At 37.3% G+C, this 23438-nt stretch overlaps 1 protein-coding gene across 2 annotated transcripts in view; it reads right to left on the bottom strand.

The window, feature by feature from the left end:
- Positions 1 to 23438, bottom strand: part of VEGFB (vascular endothelial growth factor B) — a 208366-nt gene that overhangs the window by 110673 nt on the left and 74255 nt on the right. The window lies entirely within an intron of this gene.

Genomic DNA, 23438 nt, shown 5'->3' with positions numbered 1-23438 from the left:
TCACCACTGTCACCATTGTCTAATAATTCTGAAGCTTCTTTCCTTCCCCCCTATCGTTACAACCCACAGCTTGCTCCCATGATTGCAACAAATACCTGGAAAAATATTACCACGAAAGGAAAACTCATTACTAGACAAGAACTCTCTGAAAGGGAGTCATGGTTACCCTCCTCTTGGTACCTGTATACACAACTGTCACATTACCTTAGCTCCCACAAACAAAAACGAAACCTTACTAGACCCCTTACAAGGTTTGAATCTTTATGTGCTCTACCCTTTAGGCCACGCCACACTATCTCAATTATTTACAAGATTCTCTCAAATTCAGGGCCAGAGCACCTCCCCTCATACTGTTACAGATGGCATAGCGACTTAGGTACTGAGATAGATCACAAAGAATGGGGGAAAGCCTTCACCCACCACAAAACATCATCAGTTTCGGCAAAAATTTTAGAAATGAATTATAAGTTCCTAGCCCAGTGGTACCTCACACCACAAAGGCTACACAAAATATTCAAGCATGCTAATAACACGTGTTGGCGGAATTGCGGTGAGGCAGCTGACCTTTTACATATCTGGTGGACATGTCCCAGACTAGACTCCTACTGGAGTCAGATCTTTGTACACATGAACAAAACACTTTCATCTCAAATCCCACACGACCTGCGAATTCTACTCATGATCGACTTACCAGACCTAGGGGAAGAAGCTAAAATGTCCCTACTATACATAATGTTGAGCAGCGCAAAAACCCTAATTCCACAGAGGTGGAAGACGCAACACATCCCCACCCTGAACATGTGGATAGACCAGGTGAATACATTACTAGCCTTAGAAAGATATCACTTTTACAAGACAGGAAAAATTGCCACACACGAACTTATGCTCATGAGATGGAATGCCTCCAAGGACACTCAATCTGGATAGTGAATAACATAATATAATAACTCAGTCTCTATACACTACAGCTCTTGTTTCCCACCCAGCACATACCCCACCATCCTCCCCTCTTGATCCCCCTCCGCTCACGCCCGACAATAATAAGGATGGTTGTGGTTGATAGAAAAGAAAGAAACAGATAATATATTAACATGAGAACTTCTGTAAGATTGAACAAGTGAGACCTTGGCCACCTCAATCCTCACTATCTTCACTGTTGACCTTTCCCATGGATACCTGCACAATTGTGACACCTAAAGTATCGAAAGTTCACTTTGCCAGGTCTATGCTATCAAAAATATGGACTCCCACGCTTAAAGACATTCATCAAGTAACTTTTGTTCTAAATCCCGAAAGCGTAGAGGATCCCTAGCCCCTACAGCTTATAAAGGCGAGGAGGGACGACTGTATTAGATACTGTCTTAATTGTTCATTGTCTCTTGTATCATTGTGCAGAATGTCCATCGCTTATTTCTTTCTATTTTGTACTATATTTGTTATACCAATAAAAAGAAATTTAAAACTCAAAAAAATAATAATAAATAAATAAATAAAATGTGAGTAGTAATAACAAGTGGGTGTGGTGTGTTAAGCAGTGCGCTGGTAATAAAGGTAGATACCAAGCACCCAAAAAATTAGAAAGATCCTTCCGTCTTTCAAAAAACGACAGATAAGTGAATAGGGGTGTTAGGTGTGCTATATAATAGCTGAAGGTATATAAAAAATTAAATGATATTTATCAGTGTAGAATATGTGAATATATAAAATAAATAGGTGAATATAAGGTGAAATGGATTAAATATTTCCACAATGATTTAAACTATCTAGTGTACAAATCTATATAACTATATTAACCAACACTCTGGAAAGATATACAGACAAGAATTTTTTAAATAATTACTGTGAGTAGCAATATATTTATAAAATAAAATAGAATATAAAATACATGTTACAATAAAAACATCAAAATTTGAGGGACGTCTCCCCTATATGAAATATAGAAAATATAAAAACAATGACAATTTTGATACTTTAGATAGTGTTAACCTATGCTGCCCCAATATATAGAGAGTTAGGCATAAATGTCCATATCTTTGAACGTTCAAATGGTATTTGTATACCCAGCTGTGTAAAGATAGATAGCGGCAATTCAGATGTACACGAGCGTTATGACCGATTATGTTTATAGAGAGTTATTTCTCAATTTAAATTCACTTCGGGTAAAACAGGTTACTGTACAATACTGTCCCAAATAAAATCGAGTACCTGTTCTTCTTTAGACCCGTCTAGCAGCGTCCGATTCCCCTTCTCACCTGTGACTGATCAGTGCCGCATGTGTCTTGGCGTCTGACGTCACACTTGGTTTCTCGGTGGGATTGGCTGGAAATGTTTGGGAAATAAACAATTTCTTGCAGAAGATGGAGTAGATTCTTTTTATGAATGAGAATATAGTGGAAAAATCCTGCACTTAGTGCTTGATGCACGCAGGGTTTTACAGTTCAAATAAAGGTATAATGAGCAACCCGGGTTGTTACAGTATTAAAACTGAATTTTTACGATATCCAAAGAAAAGTCTCTTTGTGTATTTATTTTCACACAATTGCAGGGTCAACAGTCACAAGGTCGACGCGTTTCGCTCAGAAGAGCTTTATCAAGATCCTGCTGACTGTTGTATCAGTATATTTAAAGGCATCAGATTTTTCTGATTGGTCTTCCAATAATTGGATTCATTTAAGGTGGAATTCTTTATTATCCATCTTGCTCATGTGTATCAACAGAGATTTAAGATGGAAATTTCATATGGGGCAGCTTTCTATGTATTAAACAGTTATAATTTTGTAATAAAAACATGAATAAAGAATAGTTAGTTCTATTATAGATAGATGTTTTCTAGATATTATTGTGTGGCTTTATTCAAGGAGAAAAGGTGACAGGTCCATTTCAGAGTTAAGCCCATTCGGATATAGAGTGTTATATTTATAAATTAGTTCAGCTTCTTTAATTAGTAATTTTTTCTCTATATCTCTGCCCCTCCAGTTGTTTTTTACTTTTTGTATTCCCCAATAGGATAGCTCTTTGGTGTTCCCATTATGGACAGTTTTGAAGTGTTTATATAGATGTGTATCTACAGAGCCTCGTTCTATCTGGCAAAGGTGCTCCCTTATTCTGTCTCTTACCATTCTTTTGGTCTCTCCAAAATAGAAGAGATTACAAGAGCATTTGAGAATATAGATTATGTTCTTATTAGTGCATCTTATTATATCCTTGATATTAATCAATTTATCAAAACCATCTATTTGTAGATTTTTTATCTTTTTGCTATGTGTGCAGGCTTTGCAGGTATAGTAATCGGCATGATAATTAGTGATAAATGGAATATCAATTAGATTTTTACTTTCTTTTTCTTTTCCTTTCTCTTTATAAGTTAAAAGGGACTCTCTGTTAGTATTCTTGGCCCTATCAGTTGCTTTGTCGGTAATTAGTTTATTATATCCTCTTGTATGAAATCTTTCTGCTAGGATTTCTGATTGTTGTTCGAAAACTATGGATCTTGAGCAATTTTTTCTGATACGTAGGTATTGACCTGTGGGAATATTGAGTTTCCAGGTGTTTAAATGGCAACTTTTTGAGTGTATATAGTTACTACTATCGACCTTTTTAAAGTGGGTCTTCGTTTCAAGTTCTTTGTTCATGATCATTATCTCTAGGTCTAGAAAGACAATCTTATCTTTACTGTAGTTAGTAGTGAATTTTAGTCTAAAATAACTACAGTAAAGATAAGATTGTCTTTCTAGACCTAGAGATAATGATCATGAACAAAGAACTTGAAACGAAGACCCACTTTAACCCCTTAATGACAAGTGACGTACCAGGTACGTCCTGCAAAAACTTGCAGTTAGTGACAATGGACGTACCTGGTACGTCACTTGTCTAAGAGAGTGCTGGAAGCGATCGCAATCGCTTCCAGCAGCTCTCAGGGTATTGCAGTGATGCCTCGATATTGAGGCATCCTGCAATACCCTTTAGAAAGCATCCGATGCAGAGAGAGCCACTCTGTGGCCCTCTCTGCACCGGTAGCGATGCGGCCGGTTCGTTGGTGGGTGGGAGCGCAACAGGGAGGCGGGTGGGCGGCCCATCGCTACCCGGCATCCGGCTCCTGTTAGTGCAATGTGCACGCCGGGTGCCGGGAGCATGCGGGGGCGCGCATGCGCGTGCGCGCGCGGGTGCGCGTGCGCGTGCGCGATTACCTACCCACACTGACACCAATGAGTGGGAAGAGGGGGAAAAATTAAATATATATCGGATCTGGGAGGGGGAGGGGGTTGGGGTATTGTGGGGGGCTGCTACACTACAGAAAAAATTAAAATGGTATTAAAAGATAATAAAAAAAACACTTTTTTGGGGGGCAAATTGGGTACTGGCAGACAGCTGCCAGTACCCAAGATGGCGGCAATTAGGTAGGGGAGAGGGTTAGAGAGCTGGGGGGGGGGGGATCATGGAGGTTGGGGCTAAGGCAGGAGTCCATCACAGCTAAAACATTTTTTTTTTTTTTATTAAAAAAAAGAAAAACTCCTTTTATTTAGTACTGGCAGACTTTCTGCCAGTACTTAAGAGGGCGGGGACAATTGGGGGGGGGGGGAGGGAAGAGAACTGTTTGGGAGGGATCAGGGGGTGGGATGTGTCAGGTGGGAGGCTGATCTCTACCCTAAAGCTAAAATTAACCCTGCAAGCTCCCTACAAGCTACCTAATTTAACCCCTTAACTGCTGGGCATAATTTACGTGTGGTGCGCAGCAGCATTTAGCGGCCTTCTACTTACCAAAAAGCAACCCCAAAGCCATATACGTCTGCTATTTCTGAACAAAGGGGATCCCAAAGAAGCATTTACAACCATTTGTGCCTTAATTGCAGAAGCTGTTTGTAAATAATTTCAGTGGGAAACCTAAAGTTTGTGACAAAATTTGTGAAAAAGTGAACTTTTTTTTTTATTTGATGACATTTGGCGGTGAAATGGTGGCATGAAATATACCAAAATGGGCCTAGATCAATACTTTGGGTTGTCTTCTAAAAAAAAATATATACATGTCAAGGGATATTCAGGTATTCCTGACAGATATCAGGGTTCCAATGTAACTAGCGCTAATTTTGAAAAAAAGTTGTTTGGAAATAGCAAAGTGCTACTTGTATTTATGGCCCTATAACTTGCAAAAAAAGTAAAGAACATGTAAACATTGGGTATTTCTAAACTCAGGACAAAATTTAGAAACTATTTAGCATAGGTGTTTTTTGGTGATTGTAGATGTGTAACAGATTTTGGGGGTCAAAGTTAGAAAAAGTGTGTTTTTTTCAATTTTTTCCTCATATTTTATATTTTTTTTATAGGAAATTATAAGATATGATGAAAATAATGGTATCCTTAGAAAGTCCATTTAATGGCGAGAAAAACGGTATATAATATGTGTGGGTACAGTAAATGAGTAAGAGGGAAATTACAGCTAAACACAAACACTGCAGAAATGTAAAAATAGCCATTGTCATTAAGGGTAAGAAAATTGAAAAATGGTCCGGTCATTAAGGGGTTAAAAGTAGTAACTATATACACTCAAAATATATAGTGTATATAGTAGTAACTATATATAGTGTATATAGTAGTAACTATATACACTCAAAAAGTTGCCATTTAAACACCTGGAAACTCAATATTCCCACAGGTCAATACCTACGTATCAGAAAAAATTGCTCAAGATCCATAGATTTCGAACAACAATCAGAAATCCTAGCAGAAAGATTTCATACAAGAGGATATAATAAACTAATTACCGACAAAGCAACTGATAGGGCCAAGAATACTAACAGAGAGTCCCTTTTAACTTATAAAGAGAAAGGAAAAGAAAAAGAAAAAGAAAGTAAAAATCTAATTGATATTCCATTTATCACTAATTATCATGCCGATTACAATATAATTAAAGGCATCATAAGAAAACACTGGCACCTTATAAGGGAGGATACCATTTTGGGGAAAAAGATTATGGAACAACCTAAATTTGTCTTTAAAAGAGCAACAAATTTAAAATCAATACTAGCTCCCAGTGAATTAAAAAAATCTAAACAAAATCTGAAAAGACAGAAAGATCTGACAGGTAATAATATCAGTGGTTTTTTCCCATGCTATACCTGCAAAGCCTGCACACATAGCAAAAAGATAAAAAATCTACAAATAGATGGTTTTGATAAATTGATTAATATCAAGGATATAATAAGATGCACTAATAAGAACATAATCTATATTCTCAAATGCTCTTGTAATCTCTTCTATTTTGGAGAGACCAAAAGAATGGTAAGAGACAGAATAAGGGAGCACCTTTGCCAGATAGAACGAGGCTCTGTAGATACACATCTATATAAACACTTCAAAACTGTCCATAATGGGAACACCAAAGAGCTATCCTATTGGGGAATACAAAAAGTAAAAAACAACTGGAGGGGCGGAGATATAGAGAAAAAATTACTAATTAAAGAAGCTGAACTAATTTATAAATATAACACTCTATATCCGAATGGGCTTAACTCTGAGATGGACCTGTCACCTTTTCTCCTTGAATAAAGCCACACAATAATATCTAGAAAACATCTATCTATAATATAACTAACTATTCTTTATTCATGTTTTTATTACAAAATTATAACTGTTTAATACATAGAAAGCTGCCCCATATGAAATTTCCATCTTAAATCTCTGTTGATACACATGAGCAAGATGGATAATAAAGAATTCCACCTTAAATGAATCCAATTATTGGAAGACCAATCAGAAAAATCTGATGCCTTTAAATATACTGATACAACAGTCAGCAGGATCTTGATAAAGCTCTTCTGAGCGAAACGCGTCGACCTTGTGACTGTTGACCCTGCAATTGTGTGAAAATAAATACACAAAGAGACTTTTCTTTGGATATCGTAAAAATTCAGTTTTAATACTGTAACAACCCGGGTTGCTCATTATACCTTTATTTGAACTGTAAAACCCTGCGTGCATCAAGCACTAAGTGCAGGATTTTTCCACTATATTCTCATTCATTAAAAGAATCTACTCCATCTTCTGCAAGAAATTGTTTATTTCCCAAACATTTCCAGCCAATCCCACCGAGAAACCAAGTGTGACGTCAGACGCCAAGACACATGCGGCGCTGATCAGTCACAGGTGAGAAGGGGAATCGGACGCTGCTAGACGGGTCTAAAGAAGAACAGGTACTCGATTTTATTTGGGACAGTATTGTACAGTAACCTGTTTTACCCGAAGAGAATTTAAATTGAGAAATAACTCTCTATAAACATAATCGGTCATAACGCTCGTGTACATCTGAATTGCCGCTATCTATCTTTACACAGCTGGGTATACAAATACCATTTGAACGTTCAAAGATATGGACATTTATGCCTAACTCTCTATATATTGGGGCAGCATAGGTTAACACTATCTAAAGTATCAAAATTGTCATTGTTTTTATATTTTCTATATTTCATATAGGGGAGACGTCCCTCAAATTTTGATGTTTTTATTATAACATGTATTTCATATTCTATTTTATTTTATAAATATATTGCTACTCACAGTAATTATTTAAAAAATTCTTGTCTGTGTATCTTTCCAGAGTGTTGGTTACTATAGTTATATAGATTTGTACACTAGATAGTTTAAATCATTGTGGAAATATTTAATCCATTTCACCTTATATTCACCTATTTATTTTATATATTCACATATTCTACACTGATAAATATCATTTAATTTTTTATATACCTTCAGCTATTATATAGCGCACCTAACACCCCTATTCACTTATCTATAGTAATAACAAGTGCACCTGTTCATTAGCAAGTTATTAAAGTCCCATTCTGGATGTTAAGTGACTTGGAGGCTTATAAGTTCAGTCCATGGGGTAAATTTACTAAATGTCAAGTGGTCATGATTCGTTATAGCGAATCATGTGCGCTCGACATCGCTAAATGCCGACAGCCTACTCTGTCAGCATTTATCATTGCACAAGCATTTCTAAGGAAATGCTTGTGCAATGCTTCCCCTGCTTACTAGTGGCCAATCGGCCACTAGCAGGGACTGTTAATCATCCTGATCGTTTGACCGCTGCTTCATAAATGGAGTCCCATATCTCTATTACCTAATGATCTTAATTCCTAGATAATTCCATAGGGCTATCTAACCTTGATTATAAAGCAAGTGCTTGAATACTTTGTTAGATGACTTGGTTCAAATTTTCTTTAAGGAGATCCATGAGTGGCCTCCCTTCTTTATAACCCTCCTACCACTAATTGCTTCTTTTTTGTGGGGGGAGTCCAAAACTGGCCCCATTTGTGTTAGGAGGTTAAAACATTGGGGCATTGATTTTTTACATAATATTAGTGAATGGTTATCCAATTATGAGAATATATTTGTCTTACTTACTGTAACTTTTTGACTTGCTATTGTTGGATTTTGCTATGTGAACATAGTAGATGTTGCTAATCTTAGAATGTTTAACCTTGTTTTGAAATGTTTTCAGTTTCCTATCATTTAGCATGTTTAAGAAGGCCTCTCTCTTTACCTGGTTTACAGATAATCTTGATAAGATTTTAATCTTATCCTGTATCCCTGGGAGACCACATCCACTGCCAAAGGATCTGGAACTTTGCAAATCCAAGCCTGCTGAAAGAAGAAAAGCCTACCCCCTACCTGATCCAGCACTGGATGGGGGTTGTCCCCTTCATACTAACTTAGCATCAGCGGACGGCTTTCTGGATTGCTTACCCTTATTCCAGGGCTGGCTAGCTCTCCAATAAGTCTTGGCTTGTTCAGATTTAGAAGACAAGGAAGATTTCTGTCCCTTGAAGTTACAGAAGAAACGGAAATTAGAAGTCGGAAAAACCCTTGGGTCTATTCTTCTTATCCTGTGGTAAGAAAACTCCTTTCCCACCAGTGGAAATTATCTCTGCCAGACCAGGACCAAATAAAGTCTTACTGTTAAAAGGTAGAGACAGAAGCTTGGATTTGGAAGTCACATTCGCAGACCAAGGCTTTAACCAAAGGGCTCTGCGGGCTAGTATTGCAAAACTAGAAATCTTGGCTCCCAGCCTGACAACTTGCATACTGGCATCACAGATAAAACTATTAGCCAGCTTTAGAGCCTTGATCCTATCATGGATCTCCTCTATCGTAGTCTCCTCTGAAATTAAATCAGACAATGAGTCACACCAATAAGAAGCTGCACCAGCAACTGTCGCAATACTAGAATCTGGTTGCCACTGCAAACCCTGATGAAGAAACATATTTCTTAAATAACACTCCAGTTTCTTATCCATAGGGTCTCTAAAAGAGGAACTATCCTCAAGAGGAATAGTAGTTCTCTTAGCTAAGGTAGATATAGCACCCTCTACTCTAGGAACAGTGCGCCACAGATCTCGCACTGAATTAGCCACAGGAAACATCTTTTTAAACACAGGAGACGGGTTAAAAGTAACACCCGGCTTCTCCCATTCCTGAGATATGTCAGGCATGCGATCTGAAACACGAAAAACCTCCACAGGTTTAGGTTTGACATCAAAAACTCTATTCAATTAATTAGCCTTTTTAGGAGCCTCTGTTATGGCTTGCAAACAGCCGGCTAGAAACAAACTGTTTAGCACTAAGGAAGTAACTGGGCAGTCACATGATTCAAATTCAAAAGTGAGATGCGTTAAAAAGAACCGCCAACAACCTCCTTAAAGATATATTACCCAAATTAAATAAAAGGTAAACTTGTGCAAATAAATCCCCATAGCTAAATAAAAAAAGCCTTCACATGACAGATGCGGGCGATGCTGGTTTTTACGAGTATTTTGTATCAAATATATGGCGCCTCATATAAATGTGGCGCGTATATTTCACCTGTCGCCCGCAATTTTTACTCCCTTTAGCTAACATAGAACCGTGTCGCAAATTGGTATCACATATTCAGCGCAAGGACTTACGCGGGGAAAATGGAGAAATTTTACTTCATTTTCACCTTGCACACATAGGCAGGAGCAGCAAGCCTTGCGCTGAAAATGTAAGCACCGTAACTCCTGAAAATATAAACTAACACCTAACGCATGTGCAATATCTATCTACCTGTCAACCTCCAACCCCCACTGCAATAACTAATAAAGTATATTAACCCCTAATCCACAATTAACCCACATCGCATAAAACCTAATAAATGGCTAGATTATGAGTTTTGCATTATGAGTGAAAAAGCAGCGTTATGGCTCTTTTTTCACTACCGCTGGTATTACGAGTAATTTTAAAGGTAAATTACATTAATTAAATACAATTAACTAAATTACAAAAAAAAAACACTAAATTACACAAAATAAAAAAAGAAATGATCAAATATTTAAACTAATTACACCTAATCAAAAAGCCCCCCCCCCAAAATAAAAAAACTATCCTAAACTAAACTGCCAATAGCCCTTAAAAGGGCCTTTTGTGGGGCATTGCCCCAAAGAAATCAGCTCTTCTACCTGTAAAAAAAATACAAACAACCCCCCAACAGTAAAATCCACCACCCACACAACCAAACCCCCCAAATAAAATCCTATCTAAAAATCTAAGCTCCCCATTGCCCTGAAAAGGGCATTTGGATGGGCATTGCCCTTAAAAGGACATTTAGCTGTTTTTCAGCCCAAACCCTAAGCTAAAAATAAAACCCACCCAGTAAACCCTTAAAAAAACCTAACACTAACCCCCGAAAACCCACTTACAGTTTTTGAAGACCGGACATCCATCCTCAACGAAGGCGGGAGAAGTATTCATCCAAGCAGCAAGAAGTCCTCAATGAAGCCGGAAATTCTATCAGCCAATCAGAATTAAAGTTGAAAAAATCCTATTGGCTGATCCAATCAGTTAATAGGATTGAGCTTGCATTCTATTGGCTGATTGGAACAGTCAATATAATGCAAGCTCAATCCTATTGGCTGATTGGATCAGCCAATAGGATTGAAGCTCAATCCTATTGGCTGATTGCATCAGCCAATAGGATTTTTTCAACTTTAATTCCGATTGGCTGATAGAATTCTATCAGCCAATCGGAATTCAAGGGACGCCATTTTGGATGACGTCCCTTAAAGGAACTTTCATTCTTCAGTAGCCGTCAACAGAAGAGGATGCTCCGCGTCGGAAGGATGAAGATAGAAGATGCTGTCTGGATGAAGACTTCTGCCCGCCTGGAGGACCACTTCTTGCCGCTTGGATGAAGACTTCTTCTGGCTTTGTTGAGGACTTCTTGCCACTTGGATGAAGACTTCTCCCGGCTTAGTTGAGGACTTCTTGCTGCTTGGATGAAGACTTCTCCTGGCTTCGTTGAGGATGGATATCCGGTCTTCAAAAACTGTAAGTGGATCTTCGTGGGTTAGTGTTAGGTTTTTTTAATGGTTTATTGGGTGGGTTTTATTTTTAGCTTATGGTTTGGGCTGAAAAAAAGCTAAATGCCCTTTTAAGGGCAATGCCCATCCAAATGCCCTTTTCAGGGCAATGGGAGCTTAGGTTTTTTAGATAGGATTTTATTTGGGGGGGTTGGTTGTGTGGGTGGTGGGTTTTACTGTTGGGGGTTGTTTGTATTTTTTTTTACAGGCAAAAGAGCAGATTTCTTTGGGGTAATACCCCGCAAAAGGCCCTTTTAAGGGCTATTGGCAGTTTAGTTTAGGCTAGGTTTTTTTTCTATTTTGGGGGGCTTTTTTATTTTGATAGGGCTATTAGATTAGGTGTAATTAGTTTAAATATTTGATAATTTCTTTTTTATTTTGTGTAATTTAGTGTTTATTTTTTTTGTAATTTAGTTAATTGTATTTAATTAATGTAATTTATTTAATTGTAGTGTAAGGTTAGGTGTTAGTGTAAGACAGGTTAGGTTTTATTTTACAGGTAAATTTGTATTTATTTTGATTAGGTAGCTAGTAAATAGTTAATAACTATTTACTAACTAGTCTACCTAGTTAAAATAAATACAAAGTTGCCTGTGAAATAAAAATAAAACCTAAGGTAGCTACAATGTAACTATTAGTTATATTGTAGCTAGCTTAGGGTTTATTTTATAGGTAAGTATTTAGTTTTAAATAGGAATTATTTAGGTAATGATAGTAATTTTTATTTAGATTTATTTTAATTATATTAAAGTTAGTTGGTGTTAGGGTTACACTTAGGGTTAGGTTTAGGGGTTAATAACTTTAGTATAGTGGCGGCGACATTGGGGACGGCAGATTAGGGGTTAATAAGCGTAGGTAGGTAGCGACGACATTGGGGGCGGCAGATTAGGGGTTAATAAGTGTAATGTAGGTGGCGGCGATGTTAGGGGCGGCAGATTAGGGGTTAATAAGTGTAGGTATGTGGCGGCGATGTCGGGGCGGCAGATTAGGGGTGTTTAGACTCGGGGTTTATGTTAGGTTGTTAGGTGTAAACATAAATTTTCTTTCCCCATAGGAATCAATGGGGCTGCGTTACGGAGCTTTACGCTCCTTTATTGCAGGTGTTAGGCTTTCTTTTAGCCGGCTCTCTCCATTGATGTCTATGGGGAAATTGTGCACGTAAAACCAGCTCAAAGCAGCGCTGGTATTTGGGTGCGGTGAATGGGTGGATTATCGGATTAGGGGTTAATACATTTATTAGGTAGTTTGCAATGTTGGGGTTGGTGGATTAGGGGTTAATAGTTTAATTAGGCATATTGCATTGTGGGGGGGTTATCAGTTTAGGGGTTAATACTTTTATTATTAAACAACATAAAATGACAGAAGCACCACATGGCCCAATATTGTTAGATACAATAGTAAATTTTGTGTGTAGTAGATACACTCACATTAGGTAAGGCACGCCTAGTGGTGCAGATGGAGCGAGCTGGGGTCTACTTCAGTCACCCAGCAGACTGACCTTCGGCAGACGTTCAGTAATCTGTAAGTGATGTAAACAAAGAACAAGAGTGCCAATATGGCCTAGTATTGTCTAAACAGGAGAGGTGTAGTGTGGTAAAAGTACACTCACATTTGGTGAAACACCTCCCTTTTAGATGCAAACTGGGACCACACAGTCACCCAGTAGACTGATCCTAGGCAAACGGGTACTCCCAGCAATCCAGGAAATATGAGGGTTAGCTAAAGAAGATGAATGGCAGCAAATGGTAAATATAAAAGACTTACTTTATTTAAAAAGGATAAAATGCTAGCAACTTGTTTCTCAACCCACCAGTGGCTGTTTCATCAGGCTTAGATTCAGGCTTGTGATTTTGTGACTGTGTGATCCCAGTTTGCATCTAAAACACCCAGGGAGGTGTTTCACCAAATGTGAATATTCCAATCAGCCAATAGAATGCGAGCTCAATCCTATTGGCTGATTGGATCAGCCAAAAGGATGAAAGCTCAATCCTATTGGCTGATTGCAACAGCCAATAGGATTTTTTCAACCTTAATTCCGATTGGCTGATAGAAATCTATCAGCCAATCGGAATCTAAGGGACGCCATCTTGGATGACGTCATTTAAAGGAACCTTCATTGTTGAAGAAGACGTTGAAAGAAGAGGATGCTCTGCGTCGGATGTCTTGAAGATGGAGCCGCTCCGCACCGGATGGATGAAGATAGAAGATGCTGTCTGGATGAAGACTTCTGCCGGCTTGGATGAAGACTTCGGCCCGCTTGGATGAAGACTTCTGCCGGCTTCGCTGAGGACTTCTGCCGCTTCGTTGAGGATGGATGTCGGGTCTTCAGAAGTTGTAAGTGGATCTTCGGGGATAATGTTAGGTTTTTTTAAGGGTTTATTTGGTGGGTTTTATTTTTAGATTAGGGTTTGGGCAATGGAAAAAGAGCTAAATGCCCTTTTAAGGGCAATGCCCATCCAAATGCCCTTTTCAGGGCAATGGGGAGCTTAGGTTTTTTAGATTAGGTTTTTATTTGGGGGGGTTGGTTGTGTGGGTGGTGGGTTTTACTGTTGGGGGTGTATTTGCATTTTTTTTTTTTACAGGTAAAAGAGCTGATTTCTTTGGGGTAATGCCCCGCAAAAGGCCCTTTTAAGGGCCATTGGTAGTTTATTGTAGGCTGGGGGGGGGTTATTTTGGGGGAGCTTTTTTATTTTCATAGGGCTCTTAGATTAGGTGTAATTAGTTTAAATATGTGATTATTTATTTTTTATTTTGTGTAACTTAGTGTTTATTTTTTTTGTAACTTAGTGTTTGTTATTTTGTGTAACTTAGTTGTTAGTTTTTTGTAACTTTGTAATTTTAAAAAGTAGATTTAAATTATTTTGAGTAGGGTTAGGTTTTTAACTATATAATATGTTTAATTTTATTTGTAGTTTAATGTAATTTTAGTATAACAGTTAGGGTAGATTAATTATTAGTTTAATATAGTTTAATTTAATTTTAGTATAACAGTTAGGGTAGATTAATTATTAGTTTAATATAGTTTAATGTAATTTTATATGTGATACCCCGATTTGCAAGGTGAAATTACGGGCGGCACGGGTTTCAGCAGTTGCTGAAGGGGTGAATGCCCCGAAACATCACAACTTTTGCTGTGTTATAAATCCAGAGAGTGCATATTTTGTTTTGCTCTATTGGACTGTTTATGCATCCTGGTCTGTATACTTTGGCGAGTGAGAGTACGCTATCTACTACCTATATATATATATATATATAGAGAGAGAGAGAGAGAGAGAGAGAGAGAGGGAGATATATATATATATATATATATATATATATATATATATATTACAGTATGTATAATAATCTTTGAAAATTATTATTAATATTTTTAAATATTTTATATGTAATATTTCAAGAATGCGCATTGAAGTTTGCAATTCTTCAGGTGCGCTAACCCGTTCCTGCATTAGGCCTAAATCGCGAACCCCCGATGCACGCTACGCATATTATTAAATATATATTTCTATATATATCTGATAACGTTAATGTAAAATAGATAACTATACCTATACATCTAGAGGAATAGATTTACAGGTATAAGTATATATAGATATACAGTACATATTTACATACATATACACACATATTCAGACAGGTCTATGTATGCATACCTATTTTAAAGCCCTTTGCAAACTTTTACCATATATCTTTGAGCCCTAATAATTTTTAAAATATTTTCTAAAAAATAATTTCTATCAGACAGTGTTTATATGAGTGTAACTGTACTTTTTAGTGTATTTATGTAGCATTCAATACGCATATTCCAATAATATATATTTGAGAAGATAAAAAGAATAGAGCGTTGTTTGACTCTCAACATAATGGATACGTTAGTCATTGCTATTTAAAGGGAATTAAAGGGACATGAAACACAACAATTATAATTCACGATTCAGAAAACATTCAATCTTAAACAACTTTGCAATGTACTTCTATTATCTAATTTGCTTAGTTCTCTTAATATCCTTTGTTGAAAAGCATACCTAGGTAGGCTTAGGACATGGGAGTTTGCAGCTGAATGATGGCTGCACATATATGCCTCTTTTCATTGGCATACCAATGTGTTCAACTAGCTCCCAGTAGTGGATTGATTCTCCTTTAACAAAGGATATCAAGAGAATTAAGCAAAATTTATAATAGGAGTAAATTGAAAAGTTGTTTAAAAATATATGTCATATCTGAATCATAAAAGAAACATTTTGGGTTTCATGACCATTTAATTATGTGAAACTTTTCAGATAACAACAATATACCTTAGAAAGTGATTTGTGGTCACGACTGATGATGTTATGAAAAACTATCTAGTTTGTTTATTGACATATAAAAGTATCTTTCTAAAGAAAGATTCAACGTTACTATGACAGTTTAATTGTGATTTAAGTGTGTCCTCTCGCAGGGTTAAACACTTCCCCGAATCGAAATGAAACAGAATTCCCACGCAAATACCATGATACGGCTTTTTGTGGGATTTTCACATTCAAATAATTGAAAAACTCTTGTGAAAACACAATTGCTTTTCAAATACATTTATGCCAACAATTTGAATTCCAATCAAATTATTATAATTTTTTTTTACTTTTAAAATTCAGTTCTTTAGACCTGTAAAAATAATCCACACATTTTCACCTGTTTCAAGTACTATTTATTACTGTTTGCACGTTTTTAGCGATAACAAACGTGCAATCTCAGTTCACATGATAATACACATGCATTTTTTTTAAGTAAAAAGTTAGCAGTATTTTTCAGTTTACACTTCTAAAGTATGGAACTTGTACATACATTAAATAAAAAAGATCATTTATGTTTGCAATAAATTGTTGCTTTAGCGATACAATATTTTCACGTGAGAATTCTGATTTCCTGGAATTCAGGCTATAATTAAGGACAAGCATTTGTGCAATAATAAAATGATCTTATGCATTAAAACGTTCTTTTATTCCACTATTATACTTATTAAAAAAAACTAGATCCAGGAATTAAAAGAACATAAAAGTACAAATGTGGTAAATACATAGTTAAAGTCAGCTCTTCATTACTGGGAGCTAGCTGAGCACATCAGTTTGAACCAATAACAAGAGGCATATGTTTGTAGCCACCAATCAGCAGCTAGCTTCGAGTAGTGCATTACTGTCCCTGAGCCTACCTAACGGCTAGATTTGGAGTTTGGCGTCCAAAGGGGTACGTTAGCTACGCATGCTTATTTTCCCCCCGCACCTTTTAAATACCGCTGGTATTTAGAGTTCACAGAATGGCACAGAATGGCTGGGTTTTCAGTGCGTTAGGCTCCAAAAAGGGAGCGTAGAGCATAATTTAACGCCACTGCAACTCTAGATACCAGCGGTGCTTACGGACGAGGCCAGCTTCAAAAACGTGCTTGTGCACGATATCCCCATAGAAAACAATGGGGCAGTTTGAGCTGAAAAAACACCTGCAAAAAGCAGCGTTCAGCTCTTAACGCAGCCCCATTGTTTTCTATGGGGAAACACTTCCTACGTCTGCACCTAACACTCTAACATGTACCCCGAGTCTAAACACCCCTAACCTTACACTTATTAACCTCTAATCTGCCGCCCCCGCTATCACTGACACCTGCATATTATTATTAACCCCTAATCTGCTGCTCCGTATACCGCCGCAGCATACATTATCCCTATGTACCCCTAATCTGCTGCCCCTAACACTGCCGACCCCTATATTATATTTATTAACCCCTAATCTGCCGAGCGGAGCTCACCGCTACTATAATACATTTTTTAACCCCTAAAGCTAATCCTAACCCTAACACCCCCTAACTTAAATATAATTTTTATCTAACGAAATAAATTATTTCTTATTAAATAAATTTTTCCTATTTAAAGCTAAACACTTACCTGTAAAATAAACCCTAATATAGCTACAATATAAATTATAATTATATTGTAGCTATTTTAGAATTAATATTTATTTTACAGGTAACTTTGTAATTATTTTAACCAGGTACAATAGCTATTGTACCTGGTTAAAATAAATACAAAGTTGCCTGTAAAATAAATATTAATCCTAAAATAGCTACAATATAATTATAATTTATATTGTAGCTATATTAGGGTTTATTTTACAGGTAAGTATTTAGCTTTAAATAGGAATAATTTATTTAATAATAGTTAATTTATTTTGTTAGATTTAAATTATATTTAAGTTAGGTGGGTGTTAGGGTTAGGGTTAGAATTAGCTTTAGGGGTTAAAAAATGTATTAGAATAGCGGTGAGCTCCGGTCGGCAGATTAGGGGTTAATGCTTGAAGTTAGGTGTCGGCGATGTTAGGGAGGGCAGATTAGGGGGTTAATACTATTTATTATAGGGTTATTGAGGCAGGAGTGAAGCGGATTAGGGGTTAATAACTTTATTATAATAGCTGCGCGGTCCGGTCGGTGGATTACGGGTTAATAAGTGTAGGCAGGTGGAGGCGACGTTGTGGGGGGCAGATTAGGGGTTAATAAATATAATATAGGGGTCGGCGGTGTTAGGGGCAGCAGATTAGGGGTACATAGGGATAACGTAGATTAGGGGTTAAAAAAAATTAAATATAGTGGAGGCGATGTGGGAGACCTTGGTTTAGGGGTACATAGGTAGTTTATGGGTGTTAGTGTACTTTAGAGCACAGTAGTTAAGAGCTTTATAAACCGGCGTTAGCCCAGAAAGCTCTTAACTACTGACTTTTTTCTGCGGCTGGAGTTTTGTCACGACTCTAAATACGTTAGAAAGATCCCATTGAAAAGATAGGATACGCAATTGACGTAAGGGGATCTGCGGTATGGAAAAGTCGCGGCTATAAAGTGAGCGTTAGACCCTTTAATGACTGGCTCCAAATACCAGAGGGCGGTAAAAACCAGCGTTAGGAGCCTCTAACGCTGGTTTTGACAGCTACCGCCCAACTCTAAATCTAGGCCTTAGTATGCTAAAGGTACAGTCAACACCAGATTTTTGTTGTTTAAAAAGATAGATAATCCTTTTATTAACCATTCCCTAGTTTTGCGTAACCAACACTGTTATATTTATATACTTTTTACCTCTGTGATTACCTTGTATCTAAGCATCTTCTGACAGCCCCTGATCACATGACTTTTTATTTATTATCTATTGACTTTCATTTTAGCCAATTAGTGCAGTGTCTGCCACAAGCCACGGGCGTGAGTGCCCTTTGAAAAAGCCGAGTTTGTCGGCGAAACATGTCAGGGGAGGTTGGGAGTTGATGGGCTCCGTGTTAATGTGGTTTTAATTTAGCAGAAACTAAAATCTATCTTTAATTATATGACTTATTTCGTCAAAGCTTATTAGCAGCCTAACAAAATAATACAGCTATATCTATTGTTACAGCCTAGACGCAACTTCTGAATCTAACTTACTGAGGTCAGCCAGACTGAATTTAAGCATTTTATATCATTAAGCCATTCAAACTATACCACTTGGGTATGGCTACAAGCAAAGATTTACAGAGTTGGTTATAACCAAAGGGATAGAGTTAAAAGATATAAGTATCACAGATACCGTTTAATTCCGGTGCTATTTTTGAATAAATATTGTCTATCCGTGGTGAATATGGGGCATACGGCTCTCTATACCAATATCTATAATTAACTTCTCTTGTTATGTAGAAAGCTTAGTCAGCTCACATATCGATATCAGTGATGCTGTAATAATAACAGCTAAGGTTGAGTCCTAAGTGCTATCAACTAGATAAAAGTTTATAAGTGCACACAATATATAGTATCGGTTAACACTATAAACGGTTACACCATTGCACATATCAGCAGTGGTCTAATATATACAGTAATACTATTATATGTGTAATTACGGAATTTGATGGAAATCTAGCAACACTTAGTGGTACTGCAAAAAACGTTTGTGGTATTTACCCTATAAGCTACTATATGCTACTAAATAGTTATAAGTGAGTGAGCGCAATCGATATAGAGTATTGATTACATCATAACATACATTAATGATGGTGTAACATATATACCATACTATTATATTTTGTAATTACGTGATTGGAAGTGAGTTTGACAGCACGCAATGAAATATATTGCATACAATTACCTTTAACCAGTTGGTGACCAAACAATAAGTAGCCAATTATTAAACTAAATTCTATACATGAGCGAATAACCATAATTGGGCTCAGAAGAGACACTTTTTCACATAATATAAGTGGTACAATATATAGAGGTATATTTATGCTTTAATCCAAGTTGCTACCAATATCTTTATTACCCAGAAGATATACATTAGACGTCGAGTGGAATATAATATTGATTATTATCAACCAGAGTCAGTGTAATTCTTGACCAATTTATAAGTTCGCAATATACACCCTTGTTGAACAAAGATATAATCATTTGGGTATAATACCAGTTACGTATAATTAACAACGCTCTCTATACTTTACATATTATATGAATTTTATGTACATGGTATACCACAATATACCATAACCATCTCATGTAGTGAACATCAATAAGGTGCATAAAGATTTATCACACACCAAGTATATTTAGTTAAGCTATAACTGGGTACGCATTACCACTAACAGACAGATTTATATAATCTCATCAAGTAGTTGGGGCACCTAGAGGTACCAACTAGATAAATTATATCTCTGATAACATATAAGTTCGTATCCAGTGGTATTTACATTGCTGTCCTCAATTTGATGGATCCAAGTTTCTGTAATTTTAATTGTTTTGTCTTTCCATTTTTTAGTAAGTCCCAATAAAAGTTATATTTTAATAGCCTAGTTCATCCGCCACTCTATACTCTGTCGATATTACCTTTAAAGGGAATTTGAGTGCTAAACATATGTACTTTTTGTAGAGGTTACACCTCTAAGTTGGTTTTTGTCTAGTAATGTACATAGCACCAAACCATCAGACTATTTAGTATAACACTGAGGGCAAATTTATTTCTTCTCTCAGTTGTAATTATCAATTATTATATTCCCTTTTTTACCCTTCAGTAGTGCCGTTGGGCCCTCTTCTCGAAGCTGTGAGTACAATGTTATCTATATGACTCACATGAACTAGCTCTCCCCTGCTGTGAAAAGCAAATAAAAAAGCATGTGATTAGAGGTGGCCTTCAAGGGCTTAGAAATTATCATATGAGTCTTCCTAGGTTTAGCTTTCAACTAAGAATACCAAGAGAACAAAGCAAAATTGGTGATAAAAGTAAATTAGAAAGTTGTTTAAAATGACATGCCCTATTTGAAACATGAAAGTTTTTTTGGACTTGACTGTCCCTTAAGTCTCTTTCAGATCCATGAAAGTTGAATTTTGACTACCATGTCCCTTTAAATTTTAACAAAAATGATTGATGAGGCAGTTCCCTGGTTGCACTATGCTTCTCTCTGATTTTATCTCTACGCTCCAATCGTCTTCTACCCTTTCCTCTACAAACAGTTCAGGACTTTTCCCCTATTACAGATATCATCTCAACAGTAGCCAGACTGTCTGTACAATAGTGCTCAGCAAAAACACACACAACACAGCACGCTCTGTGACAATACGTCACATCTACTCCCAGCACACACTAATACAGAGCAAATCATAGCCTATTCTTCTGATGTAAAATACATATAGCATCTAATATGTCTCATACAACAAATCACTAAAACTTTATTATACAGCTCCATACAGAATCTCCATATAACTCCTCCTATTGCACCGTATAACTGCTCCCTACAACTCCTCCTATTGCACATATAACTGCTCCCTATAATTCCTCCTATTGCACATATAACTGCTCCCTATAATTCCTCCTATTGTACCATATAACTGCTCTCTATAACTCCTCCTATTGTACCAAATAACCGCTCCCTATAAATCCTCCTATTGCACCATATAACTGCTCCCTATAACTCCTCCTATTGCACCGTATAACTGCTCCCTACAACTCCTCCTATTGCACATATAACTGCTCCCTATAATTCCTCCTATTGCACCATATAACTACTCCCTATAACTCCTCCTATTGTACCAAATAACCGCTCCCTATAAATCCTCCTATTGCACCATATAACTGCTCCCTATAACTCCTGCTATGGCACCATATAACTGCTCCCTATAACTCCTCCTATTGCACCATATAACAGCTCCCTACAACTCCTCCTATTGCACATATAACTGCTCCCTATAATTCCTCCTATTGCACCATATAACTGCTCCCTATAACTCCTCCTATTGCACCATATAACTGCACCCTATAACTCCTCCTATTGCACCATATAACCGCTCCCTATAATTCCTCCTATTGCACCATATAACTGCACCCTATAACTCCTCCTATTGCACCATATAACCGCTCCCTATAAATCCTCCTATTGCACCATATAACTGCTCCCTATAACTCCTCCTATGGCACCATATAACTGCTCCCTACAACTCCTCCTATTGCACATATAACTGCTCCCTATAATTCCTCCTATTGCACCATATAACTGCTCCCTATAACTCCTCCTATTGCACATATAACTGCTCCCTATAACTCCTCCTATTGCACCATATAACGGCTCCTTATAACTCCTATTGCACTATATAACTGCTCCCTATAACTCCTCCTATTGCACATATAACTGCTCCCTATAACTCCTCCTATTGCACCATATAACTGCTCCCTATAACTCCTCCTATTGCACATATAACTGCTCCCTATAACTCCTCCTATTGCACCATATAACGGCTCCTTATAACTCCTATTGCACTATATAACTGCTCCCTATAACTCCTCCTATTGCACCATATAACTGCTCCCTATAACCCCTCCTATTGCACCATATAACTGCTCCCTATAATTCCTCCTATTGCACCATATAACTGCTCCCTATAACTCCTCCTATTGCACATATAACTGCTCCCTATAACTCCTCCTATTGCACCATATAACGGCTCCTTATAACTCCTATTGCACTATATAACTGCTCCCTATAACTCCTCCTATTGCACCATATAACTGCTCCCTATAACTCCTCCTATTGCACCGTATAACTGCTCCCTTTAACTCCTCCTATTGCACCATATAACTGCTCCCTATAACTCCTCCTATTGCACTATATAACTGCTCCTATAACTCCTCCTATTGCACCATATAACGGCTCCTTATAACTCCTCCTATTGCACCATATAACTGTACCCTATAACTCATCCTATTACACCATATAACTGTTCCCTATAACTCCTCCTATTGCACCATATAACTGCTCCCTATAACTCTTCCTATTGCACCATATAACCACTCCCTATAACACCTGTTACTGCACCATGTAACCTCTCCCTATAACTCCTCCTATTACACCATATAACCACTTCCTATAACTCTTCCTATTGCACCAGATAAGTGCTCCCTTTAACTCCTCCCATTGCACCATATAACTGCTCCCTATAACTCCTCCTATTGTACCATATAACTCCTCTTATTGCACCATATAGCTGCTCCCCATAACTCCTCCTATTACACCATATAACTCCTCCTATTGCACCATATAACTGCTCCCTATAACTCCTATTGCACCATATAACTGCTCCCTATAACGCCTCCTATTACACCATATAACTGCTCCCTATAACTCCTCCTATTACACCATATAACCGCTCCCTATAACTCCTCCTATTGCACCATATAACCGCTCCCTATAACTCCTATTGCACCATATAACCGCTCCCTATAACTTCTCCTATTGCACCATATAACCGCTCCCTATAACTCCTCCTATTACACCATATAACCACTCCATATAACTCTTCCTATTACACCATATAACCACTCCCTATAACTCCTCCTATTGCACCATATAACTGCCCCCTATAACTCCTCCTATTGCACCATATAACTCCTCCCTATAACTCCTCCTATTGCACCATATAACTGCTCCCTATAACTCCTCCTATTGTACCATATAACTGCTCCCTATAACGCCTCCTATTGCACCATATAACTGCTCCCTATAACTCCTCCTATTGCACCATATAACTGCTCCCTATAACTCCTCCTATTG

This window comes from Bombina bombina, chromosome 7, assembly GCF_027579735.1.
Source record: "Bombina bombina isolate aBomBom1 chromosome 7, aBomBom1.pri, whole genome shotgun sequence".
NCBI lineage: Eukaryota > Metazoa > Chordata > Amphibia > Anura > Bombinatoridae > Bombina > Bombina bombina.
The sequence above is the reverse complement of the archived record's forward strand: the minus strand, read 5'-3'. Positions and strand labels throughout refer to the sequence as shown.